This window comes from Anomaloglossus baeobatrachus, chromosome 7 (genome assembly GCF_048569485.1).
Source record: "Anomaloglossus baeobatrachus isolate aAnoBae1 chromosome 7, aAnoBae1.hap1, whole genome shotgun sequence".
In the NCBI taxonomy this organism is placed as follows: domain Eukaryota; kingdom Metazoa; phylum Chordata; class Amphibia; order Anura; family Aromobatidae; genus Anomaloglossus; species Anomaloglossus baeobatrachus.
The window spans coordinates 208,539,740-208,554,162 of record NC_134359.1 but is presented as its reverse complement, the minus strand read 5'-3'; positions in this window follow the sequence as shown (position 1 = coordinate 208,554,162).

The following is a 14,423-nucleotide window of genomic DNA, read 5'->3' as shown; positions in this document are numbered from 1 at the left end:
AAAGGACGGTGGCGGCTGATCGGACGGCCTCCTCTGGAGGCAGCCGGGGGAGATGTCAAATATAAGTATTTGTGTCGCCCAGGGATAGGGAATACTCAAAGCAGTGCCAATGGGGTCGCTTCTAGAGGTAGCACGGTGGCGTGACCCGGTCTGTGATCCCAGGCTCTACAACAAAAGGGGGATTTTCTGTGATGCCACCCGTGGGTTACGGTGATGGGATGGTAGCACCGCCGCTGCCTCTGGGGACCGTGCCTGGGACTGATGGTGTGGGGCAGCAAGGTGGTATTCCCTCCATGGGTAGGGGAGTTGTAGTCCCGGGGCCCAATTGGGAGTTGTGGTGGTGGCAGGGATTGCAGGGAGCAGGAAACTCACAGTTCGGTTGTCTTGGTGTTGAATGAAGCTAGGCTGATATGTGTGGTCAGAAAACACAGAGTCCTTTGTAAACCAACTTGCCAAATTGCCAGTCACCGTTGGTGGGTGTCTTCGGGTCCCACACCCAGATGTACAGCCAGGGGCCCTTCTTTCCACACTCTCTGTCTGTCTCTTTCCTGTCTGGACTAGTCGGTTTGAACGGCCTCCAGCTCGGGTCCCTCTCCCAGCACCAGCGGGCTACAACCCTGTCCCGGTCGCCTCAGGTTCCCCGCTGCCAAATCTCCATCGCCTGTGGCCCTCACAGCCACCTAGTCTAGTAGTCCAGGGCTCCAATCCCGGTTACCACTTTCTCCAGGGAGCTGCAAGCCTTCCCTGTCAGCTTTCCACTGACTACAGCACAACTGAACAAAATTCTGCTCTATCACTTCCCTAACTCCTCTCGCCCCCTCCTTTTTCCTCGGGAGGGGGTGAGTAGGGCCTGATTGGCTGGTGTACATCTGGGTGGGGGTTGTGTAGCGGCCAAGGAGGATTAACTCTTTCTGTGACTACCTGGATTTGCCAGGGCGTCACACTCCCCCTTCGTTGAACAAAGCCCGTCCGCGGGCTGTCCGGCCACTGTCGTTTATTTTAACGGGAAAAGAAAAAAATTAACACATTTCAACCATAAATCTTCCCACATCGGGAGGTACATTTTCTTAAACCTTTAACTATACTGCCACCCCCCACCTGCTGCGCAAATGGCCTCCTCCAGGAACTTGAGGAAGTTCAACAGGGGTGACAGTCCATAATACAGTCTGTTACGGAACTGTCTGATTAGAAAAACCAAAGGGATATCAGACAGTCAGAGTCCACCGTGCAAAGTCTCTGCTGCAGACTATGGCAGAGGATAAGGGGTATCTTGTACTACGGAAGCAGTTCTGACACTGATACGTCTCAGTGACACTAGAGCCAATCACGGCGTGTACTGTTAAAGTCACAGCGACTACCGTATTTAGCATTAACGTAAAAGTGATAGGTTAATGAGTGAGGAAGAGTATATAAGTGTGCCGCTGTACATAGTAGTAGCACAAGTGCAGAGTGCAATACCTCTGTTAAACTCACAGAGGCATATAGTTAGGAAATAAAGCAATTCCTCCCTTACTCGGAGGGTGTGTGGTATGGGCTCTGTTAATGATCACAGAGACAGATGCAGTGAGTGTGAAATGGCACCTACCTAGGTCCGCTCCACTAGTGGTGCAAAAGAGATGGACAGCAGCACAAGCCACACAAAGCTCCTACCTATGTTCGCTCCCCTAGTGTGCGAGGATACGAACAACTGCCAGACGCAGTATAAGGAATGTTACCCTAGCGGCAACGTCCACCTACGAGTAGAATCACAAGGCCCAGTCGGACCATGTGCCTCAGGCACCTGCCTATGTCCGCTCCACTAAGATGTAAGGATACGGACCGCAGCCGAAGCTGTAAGGTACAAGAACGCTACCCTGCTGGTAGCACTCACCTAGCAAAGACAGAGAGATGCCTAGAGGGACGTGAACAGAGCGTCTACTCTCATGCATGAACCAAGAGGACTGAGTGCTGGGCGGCATGCGTCAGGGTCTTATATAGACTCTGTGCCTCATCCAAGATGGAGGACACCAGAGCCCATAAGCTGGGAGAACGACATCAATGATGTCACGCTGGCCTGTCACCGAGCAAAGCTTCACAAGCACATGACCAGCGACCAATCAGCATAGAAGGTGTCAGAGACATGTGACCTCATGTCACAAGCACATGACCAGCGGCCAATCAGCTTAGAAGGTGTCAGAGACATGTGACCTCATGTCACTGATGATGTCACCTGCACATGTGGAATGGCTCCAAGATAGGACTTAGTCTCCAGCGCTTGCACATGTGCAGCAGCAAGAAATCCGAACTTAGTCTCCAGTGCCACAGCAACCGTAACAGTACCACCCCCTCAAGGGCCCCCCTCCTGGCGATGCAGGTAATCGGCAACTAAGTCAGGAGCATAGACAGCCCCCTCAGGCTCCCAAGAGCGATGTTCCGGGCCATAGCCCTCCCAATCTATCAAGAAGAACCTGCGCCCTCGAACCATCTTAGAACCAACTATGGCTCGTACCTCATAGCTAGAGCAAGAGGAATCAGAGGCAGGAGAGTGCACTTCACGAGCGTGAGGTAAAATAGCCGGCTTTAACAGTGAAACATGGAATTTGTCATGAATCCTAAGATGGACTGGTAACTTCAATTGGTAGACTACAGGATTTACCTGTCGTCGAATCTCATAAGGACCCAGGAAGCGAGGAGCAAATTTGACAGCGCTCACTCTAAGTTTCACATGTTTTTCAGAGAGCCACACAAAGTCCCCCAGAGAAAAGACAGGAGCCGGGTGATGAAACCGATCGGACACCGTCTTTATACGGTCCTTAGCTGCTTGGATCGACTCGAGCCCGATCCCAAACCTCTCTGGCATTAGTTGCCCAGTCGGCCACAAGAGGAGGAGGTGCAGCAGCGGGAAACAGTACCGGTACCCTGGGGTGTTGCCCATTATTGAGTACGAACGGTGTCTGCCCAGTGGCCTCAGCCAGCGAATTGTTAAGGGCAAATTCTGCCCAGGGTAGGAGGGAGGACCAGTTATCGTGGTTCTCAGCAACAAAGTGTCGAAGGTATATAATCATGGATTGATTGGTACGCTCAACCAAACCATTGGTCTCTGGATGGTATGCCGAAGAGAGATTCAACTCAATTTGCAGAAGGCTACAAAGATCTCGCCAGAAACGGGAAGCAAATTGCGGCCCTCTATTACAAATGATACGATCTGGCATCCCGTGAAGCCTAAAGACATGCTTGAGAAATAGTTTGGCTAGTACCCTGGAAGATGAAATTCTCGATAACGGTACGAGATGAACCATCCAGGAGAAATGGTCCGTAATGACCCACACAAATCAATGTCCCTGTGAACATGGAAGATCACCCATAAAGTCCATGCTTACCACCTCCCATGGTCTATCTGGCCCTGGTAAAGGATGCAAGAGCCCAGCCGGTCTCTGCCGTAATGGACGGTTGCGAGCACACGAGTAGCAGGAACCGACATATCTCTTGACGTGGCTGGTTAAGTGTGGCCACCAATACCACCTCTCGAGTAACTCTCATGTCCGTCTAATACCAAAATGCCCACCCACCTTTGAGGTGTGGGCCCACGACAGTATATCATTCTGTCGATCAGGCAGAACAAAGGTCTTGCCCAGTGGGATTTGGTTTAACGTCACAGGGGAGAGCGTATGAAAAACCCTGGAGGGAAGGATGAGACAAGGTTCGTCAATCTCTTGCTGGGTAGAAACCATAGAGAGAGACAGGGCGTCTGCCTTGTTATTCTTACTCCCAGACAGATATGTCGCGGGCGGGGAGGGCGCTGCGCTCACCCACTGCTCGGTTCCGGCTGCTGCTGCTGCTCGCTCGGTCGGTAGCTCGATCGGTGGGCCGGATCCCAGGGACTCGAGCGGCGCTCCTCGCCCGTGAGTGAAAGGGGTGGTTAGGTTTAGGGATATTGTCCGTGACGCCACCCACGGTTTGTGGTGAGGTTGGGACACCACCGCTGCTCTGTACGGGGATCCCGGGAGCGTTGACAGGGAGCAGCTGCGATGTTTTCTCCCCTCCGTGGGTAGGGGGGGTTTTGGTGGTCCCGGGGTCCGGTGGTGGAGGTCGGAAGGTGGGTTGCGGGACCTGGCCGAGTGCAGAGTCGCGGGGCAGCGCAGAGCCAGATGAAACGGTGGTACTTACTCAGCCAGTAACGCACACGGAGTCTCTGGTAAAACAAACGGCTGGATGGACGAGTCCCACAGACGGCTGCGGCGGTCACTCCTGGTAGGTTGGCGGTAACTGTCTCTCCCTGCACCGGTGTTCTGTTCTTGGCCCCAATGCCTTCCCACTGATAGCCCGCTCCCCAGCGGTATGTTGGTTAAGGGAGCCCTTCCTTTGCCCGCAGGCTCTGGCCCTGGGAGCTGTAGCTCTGGCTGTAGCTTTATCTCCCTCACGGTTTGGACGGTTTGGACAGTTGCCTTTAGTCAGGTCTTTACTGATGGATTTGACCGGTTTAACGGCGACTCCAAGCCTAGTCGGGGTCCGTAGGCCCTGTCGAATGGTGCTGGCCTCTCTTCGCTTCCCAGTTCGGTACCGGCGGGCCACCGCCCGACCCCGGTCCTACGGTTTTACGTCGATCGGCCTCGCCTGCAGACGGTCACCACCGTCTGCCAACTTTCTCTCAGGTGCCCGGGCCACGTACCCGGACACAGTCAGTCTGCTCCAGCTCCGCAATTCCTAGTTCCCTGACTCTCACTCTCTACACTCCAAACTGTTCTCCCTTTCTTTTCCCGCTTCCAGGACTGTGAACTCCTCGGTGGGAGGAGCCAACCGCCTGGCTCCACCCCACCTGGTGTGGACATCAGCCCCTGGAGGGAGGCAACAAGGATTTGTATCTGACGTTGATGTTCCTAACTGGGATGTGGGGTGTGTTGTTGCAGTACCTGTGACGTCCTGGCTTGTCCAGGGCGCCACATTCCCCCTTGGTTAAACGCAGACCGTCCGCGGGCTGCTCGTCCATCACCGGTTTTATTTTCACAACTAGGAAAAATAGAAAACGGTAAAATATATAAAACACAAGCATTTCTATAAAACTTCCCTTAACGGAAGGCACTTTCTCTTAACGTTACTAAACATTTTTATTAAACGGTACGGCTTCCGCTCTCCCCCCGCCCAAACAACCTGGCCCTGATGCTGCCCCTAAGAAGTACCCCTTGCCCCAGTCCATCACCAGGCTTCCCGAGCAGGTACGGTCCCTTTCAGGGGACCCACGTATATGGGGAACCCCTGACCCCCGGAGGATTGCCACCGGTCCAGGTGGTGGCCGGGCCCCAGCCTATTCCACTGCGGGCCCTTCCTCCAATCTGCCTCTCCGGAGGCGGTCACGGTATTAGGCCAACAAATATATTTAGATGCCACTAAGTTTGTGGTTGCCCTGCAAGTTCACGGGCGTGTCCGTAAGCAGTTCCTTACGCAACGGTTGCAGAAAGTCCCTACGGGGACTAGTGGCCGGCAACGGCCGGTTCAATCACGGTGTTAATCTGGTCATAGTTTGGTTGATTTCTTTCATTTTCCTTCTCATTCAACAACATACAAGAACATCACACCCCTATATGTTAGTCTCCCTGTACCTAAGCGGGGGTCGACCTAGGTTGGGACGTGTGGACCTATTGGGGCCAAGGTTGGTGGTGGTAGGCAGTGGAGTAGAGGGCACAGCTAGTCCCTCCCCCCGGCTATCATGTGGGGTAGGCAGAGGGATAGGGGAGCTGGGTGCAGGCACATCCCTGGGCGCTGGGGCATTAATGGCCACTTCCATCTCTTTTTCCTCCACGGTTGTGGGAACAGTATTACAGGAAGGATCACTGCGCCGTTCTGTGTTGGCCAATTGGCTGGGAAATCGCCCATCATGGTGTGGATTACCCCTTTCTCCTTCTTCTCAACGGGTTTGGTGGCTGGGGCTTCAGTTGCCGTCCTCAATGGTGGGGACACCTCTTCAGGTGATCTCGGGAAACCGTGGCCGAGGTCTTCCCCTGGTCATGGCTGATCTGGTAGGCCTTTCCATTCTCCCAATTGGTGGGTTGTATTACATACGGGGCCTCCTCCCACTGGTCGTCTAGCTTATGGGTCCTTCGCTTTCGCTTCAAGACGACATCTCCGGGCATGAAGGGACCTGCAGCCGCCTTTTTGTTGAAGCACTGTTCTTGCTGCTTCCGACTCTGGCAAACATTCTTTTCTACATAGTCCTGGACCTGTCGGTACTGTGCTCTTCGTTGAATGTCCCATCCCGCGGTCGAAGGGAGCGCTTCTGGGGCCTCTAACCCCATCTCTAGGTCCACTGGCAGTCGAACGGGCCGAGCTCTCATCAGGTACGCCGGTGTGCACTTTGTAGAGCTACAAGGAATATTGTTGTACATATCGACCAGGTCAGGTAGTTTCTCTGGCCATAGGTTCCGCTCCTCGAGCGGGAACGTCTTGAGGAGGTTCAGGACCAAGTGGTTCATCTTCTCGCACATGCCATTGGTTTGGGCGTGGTAAGGCGTGGTCTGAATTTTCTTGCAACTGTACAGCTGGCAGAATTCTTGGAAGACCTCCGCTTCAAAGGCCGGGCCCTGGTCGGTAATTACCTTCTCCGGGTATCCATGTGGCCGACAGAAATAGGCCTGGAATGCTCTAGCGGCGGTACGGCCGGTCAGGTCCTTGACTGGGACAACCACCATAAATCTTGAATAGTGGTCCACAATGGTCAGGGCATAAGTATACCCACTTCGGCTAGGGGTGAGCTTCACATGGTTGAGGGCCATCAGCTCCAGCGGTTGATGTGTAACGATTGGGCATAGCGGGGCCTTCTGGCTGGCCTCATCCCTTCTTCTCAGTGTGCAGGGACCGCATTCTCGGCACCAGGCCTCCACAGATTCCCGCATCCCGCTCCAATAGAACCGCTCTCTTAACAGCATTTCCAGCATTTTCCACCCGAAGTGTCCGGCACCGTCATGGTATGCCTGGAGGACAGTGGGCACGTTAGCTTGAGGAATCACCAGCTGGCGAACCTTCTCGTGGGTCTTTGGATTGATTAACTCCCGATACAGCTTCCCTTGATGCAGGTATAACCGGGTTCATTCCCACCACAAGCGTTGGGCCTCGGTAGGGGCAGTAGGGTCCATTCCAGCCGAGCCCTGTTCCACCAGGGTTTTGACCAAACGGACAGCGGGTGCTTGGTCCTGGGCTTCTTGCCACCCCTTACTGGGCATCGGGTCCAGGCTCACCTGTTGTTGATGGACCCGCAACTTCTCGACTGGCGGCCGGTGAAACGCAGGCAGCTCGATCTCTTCGAGGTCATCATCGTCCAGCTCCTCTTCCGACAGGTGGAGCATCCAGGAGAGGGCATCGGCGTTGGCATTTGTACGGCCGGCCTGGTATTTGATGGTGAAGTCGTAATTGGCCAGCCTGGCCACCCACCGCTGCTCCAATGCACCCAGCTTGGCTGTATCCAGATGGTTTAGTGGGTTATTGTCCGTGTAAGCGGTGAACTTGGCCGATGCCAGGTAATGGCGGAACCGCTCGGTGATAGCCCACACCAGTGCTAGAAGCTCGAGCTTGAAGGAGCTGTAATTCTCAGGGTTCCTTTCGGTGGGTTGGAGTTTTCGGCTGGCATAAGCAATCACCCTTTCTCTTCCGTCTTGATTCTGGGCCAATACCGCTCCCAAGCCCACATTGCTGGCATCAGTGTAAAGGATGAAGGGGAGGCTGTAGTCGGGGTACGCTACAATCTCTTCCCCGGTCAACGCCGCCTTCAGCTGGCGGAAGGACTCATCATGCTTTTCTTCCCACACTAGCGGAGTCCCAGTAGGCCTACCACTCTTGGTCTGTCCCACGAGGAGGTCTTGCATGGGGGCAGCCATCTTCGTGTACTCTTTTATGAAGCGGCGGTAGTAGCCCACTAGGCCCAGGAACTGTCTCACCTCCCTCACCGTAGTCAGCCTCGGCCAGTCCTGTATGGCAGTGATCTTTTCCGGGTCTGGGGCGATGCCTTCCGCACCCACCACGTGTCCGAGGTACTACCCTGGGCTTCAACAGGTGACACTTGGAGGGTTTCAGCTTCCTCCCATACTTGGCAAGTGACGCGAACACCTCAGCTAGGTGCTCCAGGTGAGCTTCATATGTCTGTGAGTACACGATTACATCGTCCAGGTACAGCAAGACAGTCTCAAAATTCAGGTGTCCCAGACAGCATTCCATTAGCCGTTGGAAGGTTAAAGGGGCGTTGCACAGCCCAAACGGCATGCTATTGAACTCACAGAGTCCCATAGGGGTAGCGAAGGCGGTCTTTTCACGGTCTTCGGGGGCTATGGCCACCTGCCAGTATCCGCTGGTGAGGTCGAGGGTAGAGAAGTAGTTGGCGGTCCTCAGCGCGGCTAGAGATTCTTCAATACGGGGCAGAGGATAGGCATCTTTATGGGTGATCTGGTTGATCTTCCGGTAATCCACACACATCCTCATTGTGCCATCCTTTTTCTTGACCAGCACCAACGGAGCGGCCCAGGGACTGCAGCTATCCCGAATAACCCCCGCCTCTTTCATGTTTTTCAACATATCTTTGGCGCATTGGTAATGTGCGGGCGGAATAGGCCTATACCTTTCTTTAATAGGGGGGTGCCTGCCGGTGGGTATGTAGTGTTGGACCCCTTTAATCAGCCCAAAGTCTAGCGGATGTTTGCTGAAAACCTGCTTGTATTCCTGTACTACCCAGTATACCCCGTCCCTGTGATGTGTTGGGGTATCGTCAGTGCCTACATGCAGCTCTCTGGGGAGATAAGGTATGCACACCAGTGACTATGTAAGGGGAATACATGAAACAGCAGAAACTGTTGTGTGAATACTGACTTGAAAAATCCAATAGCTATATGCAAGAGTGAAAATGTGAAAAATGGAATCTGCATTACTGCCATGAACATATGAATCAAGAGAAATTTAGCTACTGAATTGATCAATGCAATAGAGCCTCAACACTACGCCAAAGTATTTCTCTACGTTGGGGTCCCTAGCTTGTGTGTGTCCTCTCATGCAGTTAAAAAACTTACCGTGTATGGGAAGCTGAGACCCAGGCTATTTATGCGTATGATATGGATTGGCAATAGGTGTGGTTGGGGAGGGTTCACAAACGAAAAAATACTAACAAATAGGAATAATGTTTGGAACACCATTCTAAGTCCGAACTGGGTGAAAAAACCTAAAAAAAACATCACTATGGGGAGATAAGGTATGCACACCAGTGACTATGTAAGGGGAATACATGAAATAGCAGAAACTGCTGTGTGAATACTGACTTGAAAAATCCAATAGCTATATGTAAGAGTGAAAATGTGAAAAATGGAATCTGCATTACTGCCATGAACCTATGAATCAAGAGAAATTTAGCTACTGAATTGATCAATGCAATAGAGCCCCAACACTATGCCAAAGTATTTCTCTACGTTGGGGTCCCTAGCTTGTGTTTGTCCTCTCATGCAGTTAAAAAACTTACCATGTATGGGAAGCTGAGACCCAGGCTATTTATGCGTATGATATGGATTGGCAATAGGTGTGGTTGGGGAGGGTTCACAAACGAAAAAATACTAACAAATAGGAATAACGTTTGGAACACCATTCTCAGTCCGAACTGGGTGCAAAATCCTAAAAAAAACATCACTATGGGGAGATACGGTATGCACACCAGTGACTATGTAAGGGGAATACATGAAATAGCAGAAACTGCTGTGTGAATACTGACTTGAAAAATCCAATAGCTATATGCAAGAGTGAAAATGTGAAAAATGGAATCTGCATTACTGCCATGAACATATGAATCAAGAGAAATTTAGCTACTGAATTGATCAATGCAATAGAGCCCCAACACTACGCCAAAGTATTTCTCTACGTTGGGGTCCCTAGCTTGTGTGTGTAATCTCATGCAGTTAAAAAACTTACCGTGTATGGGAAGCTGAGACCCAGGCTATTTATGCGTATGATATGGATTGGCAATAGGTGTGGTTGGGGAGGGTTCACAAACGAAAAAATACTAACAAATAGGAATAACGTTTGGAACACCATTCTAAGTCTGAACTGGGTGCAAAAACCTAAAAAAACATCACTATGGGGAGATAAGGTATGCACACCAGTGACTATGTAAGGGGAATACATGAAATAGCAGAAACTGCTGTGTGAATACTGACTTGAAAAATCCAATAGCTATATGCAAGAGTGAAAATGTGAAAAATGGAATCTGCATTACTGCCATGAACATATGAATCAAGAGAAATTTAGCTACTGAATTGATCAATGCAATAGAGCCCCAACACTACGCCAAAGTATTTCTCTACGTTGGGGTCCCTAGCTTGTGTGTGTCCTCTCATGCAGTTAAAAAAACTTACCGTGTATGGGAAGCTGAGACCCAGGCTATTTATGCGTATGATATGGATTGGCAATAGGTGTGGTTGGGGAGGGTTCACAAACGAAAAAATACTAACAAATAGGAATAACGTTTGGAACACCATTCTAAGTCCGAACTGGGTGCAAAAACCTAAAAAAAACATCACTATGGGGAGATAAGGTATGCACACCAGTGACTATGTAAGGGGAATACATGAAATAGCAGAAACTGCTGTGTGAATACTGACTTGAAAAATCCAATAGCTATATGTAAGAGTGAAAATGTGAAAAATGGAATCTGCATTACTGCCATGAACCTATGAATCAAGAAAAATTTAGCTACTGAATTGATCAATGCAATAGAGCCCCAACACTACGCCAAAGTATTTCTCTACGTTGGGGTCCCTAGCTTGTGTTTGTCCTCTCATGCAGTTAAAAAACTTACCATGTATGGGAAGCTGAGACCCAGGCTATTTATGCGTATGATATGGATTGGCAATAGGTGTGGTTGGGGAGGGTTCACAAACGAAAAAATACTAACAAATAGGAATAACGTTTGGAACACCATTCTCAGTCCGAACTGGGTGCAAAAACCTAAAAAAAACATCACTATGGGGAGATAAGGTATGCACACCAGTGACTATGTAAGGGGAATACATGAAATAGCAGAAACTGCTGTGTGAATACTGACTTGAAAAATCCAATAGCTATATGCAAGAGTGAAAATGTGAAAAATGGAATCTGCATTACTGCCATGAACATATGAATCAAGAGAAATTTAGCTACTGAATTGATCAATGCAATAGAGCCCCAACACTACGCCAAAGTATTTCTCTACGTTGGGGTCCCTAGCTTGTGTGTGTAATCTCATGCAGTTAAAAAACTTACCGTGTATGGGAAGCTGAGACCCAGGCTATTTATGCGTATGATATGGATTGGCAATAGGTGTGGTTGGGGAGGGTTCACAAACGAAAAAATACTAACAAATAGGAATAACGTTTGGAACACCATTCTAAGTCTGAACTGGGTGCAAAAACCTAAAAAAACATCACTATGGGGAGATAAGGTATGCACACCAGTGACTATGTAAGGGGAATACATGAAATAGCAGAAACTGCTGTGTGAATACTGACTTGAAAAATCCAATAGCTATATGCAAGAGTGAAAATGTGAAAAATGGAATCTGCATTACTGCCATGAACATATGAATCAAGAGAAATTTAGCTACTGAATTGATCAATGCAATAGAGCCCCAACACTACGCCAAAGTATTTCTCTACGTTGGGGTCCCTAGCTTGTGTGTGTCCTCTCATGCAGTTAAAAAAACTTACCGTGTATGGGAAGCTGAGACCCAGGCTATTTATGCGTATGATATGGATTGGCAATAGGTGTGGTTGGGGAGGGTTCACAAACGAAAAAATACTAACAAATAGGAATAACGTTTGGAACACCATTCTAAGTCCGAACTGGGTGCAAAAACCTAAAAAAACATCACTATGGGGAGATAAGGTATGCACACCAGTGACTATGTAAGGGGAATACATGAAATAGCAGAAACTGCTGTGTGAATACTGACTTGAAAAATCCAATAGCTATATGCAAGAGTGAAAATGTGAAAAATGGAATTTGCATTACTGCCATGAACATATGAATCAAGAGAAATTTAGCTACTTAATTGATCAATGCAATAGAGCCCCAACACTACGCCAAAGTATTTCTCTACGTTGGGGTCCCTAGCTTGTGTGTGTCCTCTCATGCAGTTAAAACACTTACCGTGTATGGGAAGCTGAAACCCAGGCTATTTATGCGTATGATATGGATTGGCAATAGGTGTGGTTGGGGAGGGTTCACAAACGAAAAAATACTAACAAATAGGAATAACGTTTGGAACACCCTTCTAAGTCCGAGTGCATACCTTATCTCCCCATAGTGATGTTTTTTTAGGTTTTTGCACCCAGTTCGGACTTAGAATGGTGTTCCAAACGTTATTCCTATTTGTTAGTATTTTTTCGTTTGTGAACCCTCCCCAACCACACCTATTGCCAATCCATATCATACGCATAAATAGCCTGGGTCTCAGCTTCCCATACACGGTAAGGTTTTTTACTGCATGAGAGGACACACACAAGCTAGGGACCCCAACGTAGAGAAATACTTTGGCGTAGTGTTGGGGCTCTATTGCATTGATCAGTTCAGTAGCTAAATTTCTCTTGATTCATATGTTCATGGCAGTAATGCAGATTCCATTTTTCACATTTTCACTTTTGCATATAGCTATTGGATTTTTCAAGTCAGTATTCACACAGCAGTTTCTGCTATTTCATGTATTCCCCTTACATAGTCACTGGTGTGCATACCTTATCTCCCCATAGTGATGTTTTTTTAGGTTTTTGCACCCTGTTCGGACTTAGAATGGTGTTCCAAACGTTATTCCTATTTGTTAGTATTTTTTCGTTTGTGAACCCTCCCCAACCACACCTATTGCCAATCCATATCATACGCATAAATAGCCTGGGTCTCAGCTTCCCATACACGGTAAGTTTTTTAACTGCATGAGAGGACACACACAAGCTAGGGACCCCAACGTAGAGAAATACTTTGGCGTAGTGTTGGGGCTCTATTGCATTGATCAGTTCAGTAGCTAAATTTCTCTTGATTCATATGTTCATGGCAGTAATGCAGATTCCATTTTTCACATTTTCACTCTTGCATATAGCTATTGGATTTTTCAAGTCAGTATTCACACAGCAGTTTCTGCTATTTCATGTATTCCCCTTACATAGTCACTGGTGTGCATACCTTATCTCCCCATAGTGATGTTTTTTTAGGTTTTTGCACCCAGTTCGGACTTAGAATGGTGTTCCAAACGTTATTCCTATTTGTTACATGCAGCTCTCGACACCACTCGCCCAACTGGGCAGGGGGCGTGTGACGACTGGCGGAGGCCGAGGAGGTTGGGGAGACTGCCTCTTGGATGGTGTGGGGGTCCAGGGTTAGTAGTTTGGCGAGGGTGGCGTACCGTGGGAGCCTAACCTCTTCCTCCCCACAATTTAGCACTCTCACGGGCACCCTCCCCTTCTTAACGTCCACAACCCCCCTGGCAGCCATTACGGTGGGCCAGTGTTCTGAGGGCATGGGCTCTACCATGGCCGGGTAATCACGTCCCTGGGGACTTACCGCTGCCCTACACCAGATCATCATTTTGCTCCGGGGAGGCACAGTTAAAGGGGCCACGTCCATCACTCTCACTCCTCCAATCTCTCCTCCGCCGAGTTCATTTGCTGCCGGTACATCAAGGCCCGAATCTCTCGCTGCACTGCCCTTTGTCGACCTCCCGCTGCGGTGGCGGCCAGCTGTTGTAGTAGAGTCAGCACCTCACTCATGCAATGCTCCATTACATTCGTTCCTAGCACCACCTTTGGATCATGATCGCTGGGGTTATTCCTTATCACGACCATCCCTTGGTGTTGTAGCTCGATTCGCCCCACAGTCATAGCCACATGTTTGTACCCCACTTGGGTCAAAGGGAGGCCATCAGCAGCAATCAATGTCATGCTGCTATCTGGAGGGGCAAGTTCATCCTCCCCCCAATAACGTTGATACAGTGTATACGGTATCGTGGTTACCTGAGATCCAGTGTCCAGGAGCGCCATCAGCAGGACGCCGTCCACAGCCAGAGGGATGATGGGGCGGGCCCCGATGAACCGGTCCCACCAGTCGGGGGGGCCACTGGGTTCTACTCCTGAGGATTGGCCCTTGGCCCCAGGGGTTGTTCGTTTAACGGACACCGTCGGGAGTAGTGACTGGGCTTGCTGCACTTGTAGCAGATCTTCGGTCCATACCACGGGTCAGTAGCCCTTCTCCGCTGCATCCAGGGAACATCTTCAGGATGATCAGCGAGCTGTAACCCCCCCAGGGGCCTGGATCTTGTTGGAGGCTGCAGTGCGGCGAGGATCTTGGCGAGGTCTCCATCCATACGACGGACCTGGGCAGCCAGCTCCTCCATCATTCCGCCAGAATTCACAGGCGCTGCCGGCGTTGGGGGAGAAGGAGCTACCACGATGGAAGCTGTC